At 43.1% G+C, this 12,216-nt stretch overlaps 1 pseudogene; it reads right to left on the bottom strand.

Annotated features, from left to right (window-relative positions):
• Nucleotides 1–2,393: 2,393 nt before the first annotated feature.
• Nucleotides 2,394–2,494, bottom strand: LOC139185477 (U6 spliceosomal RNA; annotated as a pseudogene).
• Between the last annotated feature and the right edge of the window lie 9,722 nt (nt 2,495–12,216).

A 12,216-nucleotide genomic window follows, 5' to 3' on the forward strand; every position in this document is an offset into this window, starting at 1 on the left:
TGGGACTACAGGCGCGCGCCACCGCGCCCGGCGATGAAAAACCTCGGCAGAGAGATACTAGAGGTTGCGGTGTTGTGACGTCATCTGGGGCGGGGCGAAGCAGAAGCCCTGCCAGGCATAAGACACGCCCGGCTCAGGGTGGGCCGGGAGGCTGAGGACATGTGACGTCATGGGGCGGAGATATCGTCTTGCCCTGGTCTGTTTGCGGGCTTGGAACTCGCACGTTTTCTTGTTCCAGCTTCGGCTCCTGGTGTTTTGCTTGGACTACTGTATTTTCTGGAGAAGGAAATGGCAGCCCACTCCAGTGTTCTTGCCTGGAGAATCCCAAGGACGGCGGAGCCTGGTGGGTTGCCGTCTTTGGGGTCGCACAGAGTCGGACACGACTAAAGCGACTTAGCAGCAGCAGCAGCAATTGTATTTTCGTTTAAGAAAAGTTGGTCGGTTGGCTCTTAATGCTCATAGGTGTTGTGTTCGGACACGCAGGTAGCACAAAAGGAAATGCAGTGCTCGGTCCCTCATTTTTCCCTTTCTTCAGCAGATCTTAAACACGTGCTGCACTCTGTGAAGAAGTTATTTACGAAGGAACCGGACCTTCTGTCCCTAAATCTACCATTGTCCACAGCAAGCATTTAGGAGGTGTCTTCGCTGTACCAAGGAATGTGATCCATAGTAGCGGGGGTTGGGGTCCACAGAAGTGCTGGAGGCCAGCTTAACTTTCACTGTTGAAGAGAGGTGGGGGAGCCGTCCGTTCATTGCCCGTTATTGTTGGGGGAGAAAATCTAGTATTGGAGTAGACTGTGCAAGAATTAGTATTTGGCGACCTGAAGTCTTTTAGGAGCAAGACTAGGTTGCTGCTGCTGCTGCTAAGTCGCTTCAGTCCTGTCCGACTCTGTGCGACCCCATAGACGGCAGCCAACCAGGCTCCGCCGTCCCTGGGATTCTCCAGGCGAGAACACTGGAGTGGGTTGCCATTTCCTTCTCCAATGCATGAAAGTGAAAAGTGAAAGTGAAGTCGCTCAGTCATGTCTGACTCTTAGCGACCCCATGGACTGCAGCCTACCAGGCTCCTCCGCCCATGGGATTTTCCAGGCAGGAAGGCATAAAGAGGAAGGAGGAAAAAAGAATTTCCAGCCATGGTAGATCTGCAATCAGCAGACCTTTTCTGTTTTATACAATCTTTACCATCTTTTTCTCTTAAAAACTAGTCCAAATCCCCCCTCCATTTCCTCCCTTGCAACACATTATTTTGCTCCCTCTTTGTAGATAATTTAAAGGCCGTCAGAAACATCTCAACTCCTTGTTACTCCGCTCTCCTTTAAAATTTATCTTTACATTTTCTTTTATATACATATTTGAATTTATTTATTTTTGCATTTTAAAATTTATTTTTAATTGGAGGATAATTGCTTTACAGTATTGTATTAGTCTCTGCCATATATCAACATGAATCAGCCATAGATATACATATAGCCCTGGAGGAGGGCATGGCAACCCACTCCAATATTCTTGCCTGGTGAATCCGCACAGACAGAGGAGCCTGGTGGGCTGCAGTCCATGGGGTCTGCATGTGTCCAAAGAGCTGGACACGGCTGAGCGACTGAGTACTGCATAGCACATACATATATCCATCCTCTCCCTCTTGAATCTCCCTCCCACCTCCCTTTCCATCCCAGCCATCTAGGTTGTCACAGAGCACCTGATTTGAGCTCCCTACTTCATACAGCAAATTTCCACTGGCTATCTATTTTACAGATGGTAATGTATATGTTTCCATGCTACTGTCTCCTTTCATCCCACCCTCTTCTTCCCTTTGTGTCCACAAATCTGTTCTCTACATCTTCATCTTGATCGCTGCCCTGCAGATAGGTTCATCAGTACCATCTTTCTAGATTCCATATATATGCATTAATATATGATATTTGTTTCTCTCTTTCTGACTTACTTCACTCTGTATAACAGGCTTTAGGTTCATCCACCTCATTAAGACTGACTCAGATGTGTTCTTTTTTATGGATGAGTAATATTCGATTTTATATATGTACCACAGCTTCTTTATCCTTTCATCTGTCCATGGGCATCTAGGTTGCTTTCACGTCCTAGCTATTGTAAACAGTGCTGCAAAAAACACTGGGGTACATGCGTCTCTTTCAATTATTGTTTTCTCAGGTTATATGCCCAGTAGTGGGATTGCTGGGTCATATGGTAGTTTTATTCCTAGTTTTTAAAGGAATCTCCATACTGCTCTCCATAGTGAGTCTATCAATTTACATTCCCACTAACAGTGCAAGAGGGTTCTCTTTTCTCGACATCCTTTTCAGCATTTACTGTTGGTAGATTTTTGGTGATAGCCATTCTGATTGGTGTGAGGTGATACCTCATTGTAGTTTTAATTAAAAAATATGGAACACTTCACGAATTTTTGTGTCATCCTTGTGGAAGGGCCATGTTATTTGTATTGCTCCAATTTTAGTATATGTGCTGCTGAAGTGAGCACTATCTTCACATTTTCAAAGAAGGGTAACGCTTTGTTGTCTCTTCCTGTCAACTGCTCCTATCAAATTCTTCCATCAGTTATTTCCACACCCATCTTCGCTCCCTCTCTCCCCTCCCCTCTTATATAGAGACTCTAAGCTTTCTTTCAAGTGTCCTTTGACCTTGCCTCTCTTTCCAAATAAAATGTTTTCATGGTTGCCCTTCCTGAAAGCATGTTCTACAGTTACTACATTCACTTCCTAACATTCTGTCTTCAGACCACAGCCCACTACCCACTGAAATTATTATAAGGTTCCCGTATCTAAGCCTCCTAATTGGCAGTTCTAAGGGACTCTTTCAGACTATGTGACACAATTTATGCCCCGCTCAACCATCTGAACTATTTGTGACCACTACCTGCTCCCTGAAGGTTTCTCCCTGGTTCTTGCTGACAGCCCCTGCTGGGTCCTCTAAAGTTTTGCTGCTCTTTCTGCCCACTGTATAAATGTTATTCTTTGTAGATCCTCCTAAACCTTCTCTGTAGTTTTTTCATGCTCTTCATGCCTGATCTCACCAGTTCTCAAGGTTCTTAAATCTGTAGCTCCAATGTAATGGTCTTTTCAGAGCTCTAAATCTGTATTTCAAGCTGCCTACTAGGTGTTATATTGAAATTATTCAAAACTTCAAATTCAACATGTGCAAACAAAACTGATCATCTTCTGGTCCCTTCCTCCAAACTGTTTCTAACTTCCTATATTCTCACTTTCTACCAATATATGTAGTTGGTCACTTCAGAACTCTCTGAGTCATTCTTGACCACTGTTTGATGCATTTAACACCAGGTAAAATTTATTTTTTGTCTATCCAATAATGAGCAGTGTGCTAGGTAATGGAGATATAGTGGTGAAGAAAAGGGACACGGTGGGGAGACAGAACATAGCAAAAAAAAAAAGTTACAAGTTGTGTTAAGTGCCATAAAGTAAACAAAGTGCTGAGATAAAAACAATAATGACAGGAAAAGGGGAGAGGACCTATTTTAGAGAAAGCAATGATGTAAGCAGATCAGGGGGGAGGGGGCTGTAGGAAATCTCTGGAAAGAGAGAACCATGCATGACTTTCCTGACATAGATCAGATCAGATCAGTCGCTCTGTCGTGTCCGACTCTTTGCGACCCCATGAATCACAGCATGCCAGGCCTCCCTGTCCATCACCAACTCTCAGAGTTCACTCAGACTCACGTCCATCGAGTCATTGATGCCATCCAGCCATCTCATCCTCTGTCGTCCCCTTCTCCTCCTGCCCCCAATCCCTCCCAGCATCAGAGTCTTTTCCAATGAGTCAACTCTTCACATGAGGTGGCCAAAGTACTGGAGTTTCAGCTTTAGCATCATTCCTTCCAAAGAAATCCCAGGGCTGATCTCCTTCACGATGGACTGGTTGGATCTCCTTGCAGTCCAAGGGGCTCTCAAGAGTCTTCTCCAACAACACAGTTCAAAAGCATCAATTCTTCGGTGCTCAGCCTTCTTCACAGTCCAACTCTCACATCCATACATGACCACAGGAAAAACCATAGCCTTGACTAGACGGACCTTTGTTGGCAAAGTAATGTCTCTGCTTTTGAATATGCTATCTAGGTTGGTCATAACTTTTCTTCCAAGGAGTAAGTGTCTTTTAATTTCATGGCTATAGTCACCATCTGTAGTGATTTTGGAGCCCAAAAAATAAAGTCTGACACTGTTTCCACTGTTTCCCCATCTATTTCCCATGAAGTGATGGGACCCGATGCCATGATGTTCGTTTTCTGAATGTTGAGCTTTAAGCCAACTTTTTCACTCTCCACTTTCACTTTCATTAAGAGGCTTTTGAGTTCCTCTTCACTTTCTGCCATAAGGGTGGTGTCATCTGCATATCTGAGGTTATTGATATTTCTCCCGGCAATCTTGATTCCAGCTTGTGTTTCTTCCAGTCCAGTGTTTCTCATGATGTTCTCTGCATATAAGTTAAATAAACAGGGTGACAATATACAGCCTTGACGAACTCCTTTTCCTATTTGGAATCAGTCTGTTGTTCCATGTCCAGTTCTAACTGTTGCTTCCTGACCTGCATACAAATTTCTCAAGAGGCAGATCAGGTGGTCTGGTATTCCCATCTCTTTCAGAATTTTCCACAGTTTGTTGTGATCCACACAGTCAAAGGCTCTGGCATAGTCAATAAAGCAGATATAGATGCTTTTCTGGAACTCTCTTGCTTTTTCCATGATCCAGTGGATGTTGGCAATTTGATCTCTGGTTCCTCTGTCTTTTCTAAAACCAGCTTGAACATCAGGAAGTTCATGGTTCACATATTGCTGAAGCCTGGCTTGGAGAATTTTGAGCATTACTTTACTAGCGTGTGAGATGAGTGCAATTGTGTGGTAGTTTGAGCATTCTTTGGCATTGCCTTTCTTAGGGATTGGAATGAAAACTGACCTTTTCCGGTCCTGTGGCCACTGCTGAGTTTTCCAAATTTGCTGGCATATGGAGTGCAGCACTTTCACAGCATCATCTTTCAGGATTTGGAATAGCTCAACTGGAATTCTATCACCTCCACTAGCTTTGTTTGTAGTGATGCTTTCTAAGGCCCTCTTGACTTCACATTCCAGGATGTCTGGCTCTAGGTCAGTGATCACACCATCGTGATTATCTGGGTTGTGAAGATCTTTTTTGTATAGTTCTTCTGTGTATTCTTGCCACCTCTTCTTAATATCTTCTGCTTCTGTTAGGTCCATACCATTTCTGTCCTTTATCGAGCCCGTCTTTGCATGAAATGTTCCTTTGGTATCTCTAATTTTCTTGAAGAGATCTCTAGTCTTTCCCATTCTGTTGTTTTCCTCTATTTCTTTGCATTGATCCCTGAGGAAGGCTTTCTTATCTCTTCTTGCTATTCTTTGGAACTCTGCTTTCAGATAGTTATATCTTTCCTTTTCTCCTTTGCTTTTCACTTCTCTTCTTTTCACAGCTATTTGTAAGGCCTCCCCAGACAGCCATTTTGCTTTTTTGCATTTCTTTTCCATGGGGATGGTCTTGATCCCTGTCTCCTGTACAATGTCACGAACCTCCATCCATAGTTCATCAGGCACTCTATCTATCAGATCTAGTCCCTTAAATCTATTTCTCACTTCCACTTTATAATCATAAGGGATTTGATTTAGATCATACCTGAATGGTCTAATGGTTTTCCCTACTTTCTTCAATTTAAGTCTGAATTTGGCAATAAGGAGTTCATGATCTGAGCCACAGTCAGCTCCTGGTCTTGTTTTTGCTGACTGTATAGAGTTTCTCCATCTTTGGCTGCAAAGAATATAATCAATCTGATTTCGGTGTTGACCATCTGGTGATGTCCATGTGTAGAGTCTTCTCTTGTGTTGTTGGAAGAGGGTGTTTGTTATGACCAGTGCATTTTCTTGGCAAAACTCTATTAGTCTTTGCCCTGCTTCATTCCGTATTCCAAGGCCAAATTTGCCTGTTACTCCGGGTGTTTCTTGACTTGCTACTTTTGCATTCCAGTCCCCTATAATGAAAAGGACATCTTTTTTGGATGTTAGGTCTAAAAGGTCTTGTAGGTCTTCATAGAACTGTTCAACTTCAGCTTCTTCAGAGGTTACTTGTTGGGGCATAGACTTGGATTACAGTGATATTGAATGGTTTGCCTTGGAAACGAACAGAGATCATTCTGTCGTTTTTGAGATTGCATCCAAGTACTGCATTTCGAACTCTTTTGTTGACCATGATGGCTTCTCCATTTCTTCTGAGGGATTCCTGCCTGCAGTAGTAGATATAATGGTCATCTGAGTTAAATTCACCCATTCCAGTCCATTTCAGTTCGCTGATTCTTAGAATGTCGACGTTCACTCTTGCCATCTCTTGTTTGACCACTTCCAATTTGCCTTGATTCATGGACCTGACATTCCAGGTTCCTATGCAATATTGCTCTTTACAGCATCGGACCTTGCTTCTATCACCAGTCACATCCACAGCTGGGTATTCTTTTTGCTTTGGCTCCATCCCTTCATTCTTTCTGGAGTTATTTCTCCACTGATCTCCAGTAGCATATTGGGCATCTACTGACCTGGGGAGTTTCTCTTTCAGTATCCTATCATTTTGCCTTTTCATACTGTTCCTGACGTAAGAGAAGGCATTTTAGCCTAAGTCATTCTGTGATCCAACCTTGGTCCCAATGCTTATCCTTGAACAAGTCTCTTATGAATAATCTTAAGGGAAAAAAAGAATGCAGGAACAAGTGACTGTTATGAGGCAAGAGAAGTAACAAAAGCACAGATAATAAATCATTTATAAAGACTCCCAGTTCTGTTTCAGTAGTAAAGATTAGCCTGAAGTGCTTAACTCCCAGATTAACTGGAACCTAAGGGATGATGATGTTGACCATTGGTCAGACCCTGATGACTTTAATCAACTAAAGCTTAGACTCTGCTTATCTTTGCAGCGAATCTGTGCTGGCTTCTCCTCTGCCCAAGCCCCTTCATGATTATGCATTTACCCTTAGCTTAAAGTTTTGCAGTTCTGAGCTCACTGCTTGGGAAAGATTCCTGGTGTTCTCCTTTTCTGCTGCAAGAAATAAATCCTTCCTTCTTTCAATCTTTGGCTTGGATCAACACCCACCAAGAGAACAGAGTTTTTGGGTAACAGCTAAATAAGCCTCCTTGAGGAGGTGTCATTTAAATTGAGACCTGAAGAATGAGGCATCAGTTAGGGTACCTCAATTGCAAGCAGTAAGGACTGTCTGTAAACTGAAGTAACAAACTCCACTTAAGAAGGGATTAATTGGAAGGGAAGAGGAGTGTGAAATAAAATGTATATTTTATGAAAAAAATTTAAAAAATAAAAATGTATGTTTTATGGCAAGATAAGAAAAATTTAAATATAAAAAATTCTGCCTTTTGGCCTCCTCTCTCCTGCCACCGTGCATAGTGTATCTGCATCATGGATTAACCAAACCGTCCCCATCAGCAGGAACGTCTCCCCAACCTTAAACAGCAACATTCTCCTAGCACCAACAAGGCAACTCCTTCAAAGATAACATTTCTTCTTGATCTTGTAAGGAAGGGGTCACATGACCTACCACAATGGCGTTTAGATCTTTATTATGTAATCTGTCCATATACATCATTTGATGTGTCAAAAAAACTTATAACTGTGCCTATACTTCTACAATGTTCTCAGAGCTTTCTGATACACTCTTCCTGAGTTATAATCCTCAAATTTGGTTGGAATAAAATTTTCCAATTCTTAGATTGACTAACTTTTTTTTTGTCGACAGAAGAAATGTGGCAGAATGAGAGCTGTCCCCCAAAGTCTGTTCTTTCCTTTTACTAAACTAATAAATTTTCAGTTGAGCACATGAAGCCCCGGCTAGAGACCACATTTCCTAGTTTCTCTTAAGGCCAAGTGTGGTCAAGTTCTCAGTAAAAGTGATATGTGCCACTTCTGCATCACTTGCTGAAAAATAAATCAACTCTGCTCTTTTGCCCTTACCCCAGCACTGAAGTGAAGTCGCTCAGTCATGTCCAACTCTTTGCGACCCCATGGACTGTATCCTGCCAGGCTTCTCTGTCCATGGATTTTCCAGGCAAGAAAACTGGAGTGGGTTGCCATTTCCTTCTTCAGGGGATCTTCACAACCCAGGGATCAAACCGGGATCTCCCGCATCGTAGGCAGATGCTTTTACTGTCTGAGCCACCAGGGAATTCTCCCCCAGCACTAGATGGCGCCAATGCAAACCTCTGGCAGTGCCCCAGCTTTAATCATGCAAATAAGGAAAATGATAACACTCTAATGTCAGAAAACGAAGAGCAATTGAAAAGCTTCTTGATGAGGATGAAATAGGAGAGTGAAAAAGCTTGCTTAAAACTCAACATTCAGAAAACTAAGATTATGGCATCTGGTCCCATCACTTCATGGCAAATAGATGGGGAAAAAGTGGAAACAGTGATGGACACATTCAGTAGTCATGTATGGATGTGAGAGTTGGACCATAAAAAAAGCTGAGTGCCAAAGAATTAACTGATGCTTTTGAATTGTAGTGCTGGAGAAGATTCTTGAGAGTCCCTTGGACAGCAAGGAGATCAAACCAGTCAATCCTAAAGGAAATCAACCCTGAATATTCATTGGAAGGACTGATGCTGAAGCTGAAGCTCCAATACTTTGGCCACCTGATATATAGAGCTGGCTCATTGGAAAAGATCATAATGCTGGGGAAGATTGAAGGCAGGAGGAGGAGGGGGCGACAGAGGATGAGATGGATGGTATCATCAACACAACGGACATGAGTTTGAGCAAACTCTGGGAGATGGTGAAGGACAGAGAAGCCTGGGGTGCTGCAGTCCCCAGGGTTGCAGAGTCGGACCTCACCTCTGGTGAGGTGATGTGCAGCATTAAGAGGAAAGAAACCAGAGCCCATGGATAACTTACTGGAGTTGAACAACCCTGTTTGCCTGGGCCACTTCTACCTCCAGACTGTTACATGAGAAGTAAGTTCCTGTAACCAAGCAGAACCCTATGTGGCTTTCCCAAGACATACCCTCCCAAGCAACTCATATCCTCTGCCTGTCTTTATTTTGTAGAAAAACTTTAGCATCCTCAGCCTTCCCTGAGTTCCAAAGAATAAATTTAATCAGAGAAGTGAGAAAATGTAAAAACAAAAGAAAACAGACAAGCAAGAAAAATAATAAGAGTTTAGCCATGAAGTGAAGTCAAGGACTTCTAGGGCCTCATCAAGGGCTATAGATAATGTTCTGAGCCATGTTCTTTGAGCTGCTTTGCAGATACTGAAACTCCCACTAGGTGGAAGAAGTTAACAGTATGCTGCCCACAAGAATGTAGGCTGCAGACCAGCTGGTATCAGAAGGGTGATGATGTTGACTTCTAATTATCTCACCACCAATCAATCAGAAGAATGTGCATGAGCTGATCACACACCCTGTAACCTTCTTGCTCATCCTATCTTTAAAAACCTTTCCCTGAAGGCCACTGAGGAGTCTGGGCCTTTTGAGGATTAGCGACCTAGACTCTGCTCGGTGTCTGCAATAAAAGCTGCATTTTCTTTCACCACCACCTAGTGTCATTAGATCGACTTTACTTCACACAGTTAAGTGGACTCAAGTTTGATTTGGTAACACGCCTATCTCATGTAAATCATTATATTTTGGGGTGTCTATTATTGCAGCATACTCTGTCCTCTAATTTAGGGAAGCTCACAGAGGAAACTCTGGCTAACCAAAACTCAGAAAGGGCAGGAACTGAAAGAGCTCCAGGCATCTTCAGGGCACCCCAAAAGGATGAGTCAGCCTTGACCTCCTGTAAGGAGTCTGATTTTCTATTTTGCATTCTGTATCCTTCTACAATCACCCTTTTATACTCATATCCATTTTTTAAGATAAGTAAAACTTTTATGTTCTGCTTTTCAAATTTGTCACTATACTTTTAGTGGCAGTATGTCTCTCAACTTGATGTATAATTGATGATTTAAATTGAACCACTATCAGTTACACTAACCACTATTTCATCATTCTATACTTTTCACCTGTATTATTTTATGAATTAGTGATATACATAATACCCAGTACAAAGTTAATTATGCACAAATTTGCATCAGTCACTTTTCTTTCAGCTTTATTGAGGAACAATTTTCAAATAAAATTGTAAGACATTTAAGGTCGTGTACAATGTAATGAATTGTGTCCATTGTAAAAGGATTTCTGCCATCAAGTTAACACATCCGTCACCTCACGTGTTTACTTTTTTGTGGGGGCGACATTTAAGTTTTACTTTCTTAGCAAATTTCAATTGTACATCCAGAAGTGGAATTGCTGGATCATGTGGTCGTTCTACTCTTTCTTGAGACACAGCCATACTGTTTTCCATAGCAGCTAAACTCGTTTGCAACTCCACCGACGATGCACAAGGTTTCCATTTTCGCCGCATCCTTGCCAGCTTTTATCTAAGTTTTTACTTATTAACATTGCTCTTTCAAACATAACCTGAATGACAGTTAATTTTGAGGCACTAAATGTCAGAATCGATTCTGCATTCATTCCAAATGGAATGTCTCAACCTGTATACACACGTCCATTCACTTGCGCTCGAGTCATTTATAAATCAGTCCTTCAGGGGAACGTTAATGGGGTCAGACCCACAGGGTTTCTGCCCTGGCAGCCGGGAGAGAAGGCTTGTGGGTAAACCGGGTCCCGGCTTACCGCCTCAGCAACAACCAAGCAGGGGACTAGCCTAAGGCCAGACCCTGGACCGCATAGCCGGAAAAGAACACCAGAGGAGAGCTGACGCGGTTGAAGAAAAGAAGGCGTTAAGATCACCCGCCAACAAGATAAAGAACGAGCCCAGTGCACTGCTTCCAGCACCAACCGCCAGCTTGGTCCAGCCCAGCCCACTACTGAGGAATGAGGAAGTGGGGAGGCGGGGCCTCCGAAAGGGAAGGTGGGGCCACCTGGGCAGGGACAGGCGGGGCCGTCTGGGGTGTGAGAGGCGGGACCCGCAGGGCTGGAGACGAGAGTAGCCCGGGGCCTGCGGAAGGTGGGGCACGGAGGAGGGTGGGGTGGGACACGAGGGAGGGTTCGGTGCTGGGGAAGGGGGTGAGAGGCTGGGTCACTAGGGGAAGGTGAGGCGGGGCTTGTCTAGGACGGAGACTCCGGAGGCGCAGGGGGAGAGGAGAGAGGGGTACCGCCAGGGGGCGAGGATCTCCGCGGTCTGCGGATCTCAGTCCAGTCCTGGGCTTCCTCCTCCCAAGAAAGCCTCCCGGCCCCGCGGCGCCTCGCAACCGCGCGACAGTTTCGCTGCTGCGGACAGGATTTTCTTTATGATAGGTTATTTGCATTTCAGAGACACGCCCATATGGGCTAACCCCGATTCTGTTACATTTAATAAAGGAACAATGGATTAACGAGAGGTAATAAACATTTACTTCTTGGGCACACTCTGAAGGAAAAGCCTTTAGTGTAGTTAATACACAGTATCTCACAATGTCTATCAGAAGCTCATTTCTTGTGGCAGGTTTTCAAATATCAGAATAAATCCTTAAGTGAACACAGTTACTTATACGGTGTCACGCTGCTAGACTCATAAATTAAACTTGTGGGGTTATTGTCCTCAATTTAAATATCTTTGACTTTTATGCGACAGTAGCACTCCATTACAACATGGCTATTTGTTACACTGATTTTGATCTGAGGTGAAATAAATCACGTCCCCAAACCAAAACAATACATTAAAATCCTGATATTTAGCAAACTTTGTCGCAGTTATTGATTCTAACTCTTTACACCAATGTGGCAAAAGCTTTCTACTGTATTTAATTTATTCATTTGCCTTAGAACGTTTCACTTTCATCAGATTAAGTTTGAAACAGTGCTTCCTTTGTTTAAGGACACCATAGAATCAGACTAATGCCACACCCTGCCAGAATAATTGGCAAATTAATTTGCTTTTTTGTAACTTTCTATTCTCAAGGTTAATTATTTATTGAGGTTAGTATATTTGAACAGCCTGGCTTTTGGTATAGAAACAAATATTTTAAACTGCATACAGCTTATACTGACGAAGGTGAGAGAGGATCAAGATAACGTTCTTTAAATCATTCATTCACTCATCCAACAGTTAACCATTGAGCCAGTGCCTGCTATGTGCTGCTAAGCTGCTAAGTCACTTCAGTCGTGTCCGACTCTGTGCGACCCTA

This window comes from Bos indicus, chromosome 10, assembly GCF_029378745.1.
Source record: "Bos indicus isolate NIAB-ARS_2022 breed Sahiwal x Tharparkar chromosome 10, NIAB-ARS_B.indTharparkar_mat_pri_1.0, whole genome shotgun sequence".
NCBI classification, from domain to species: Eukaryota; Metazoa; Chordata; class Mammalia; order Artiodactyla; family Bovidae; genus Bos; species Bos indicus.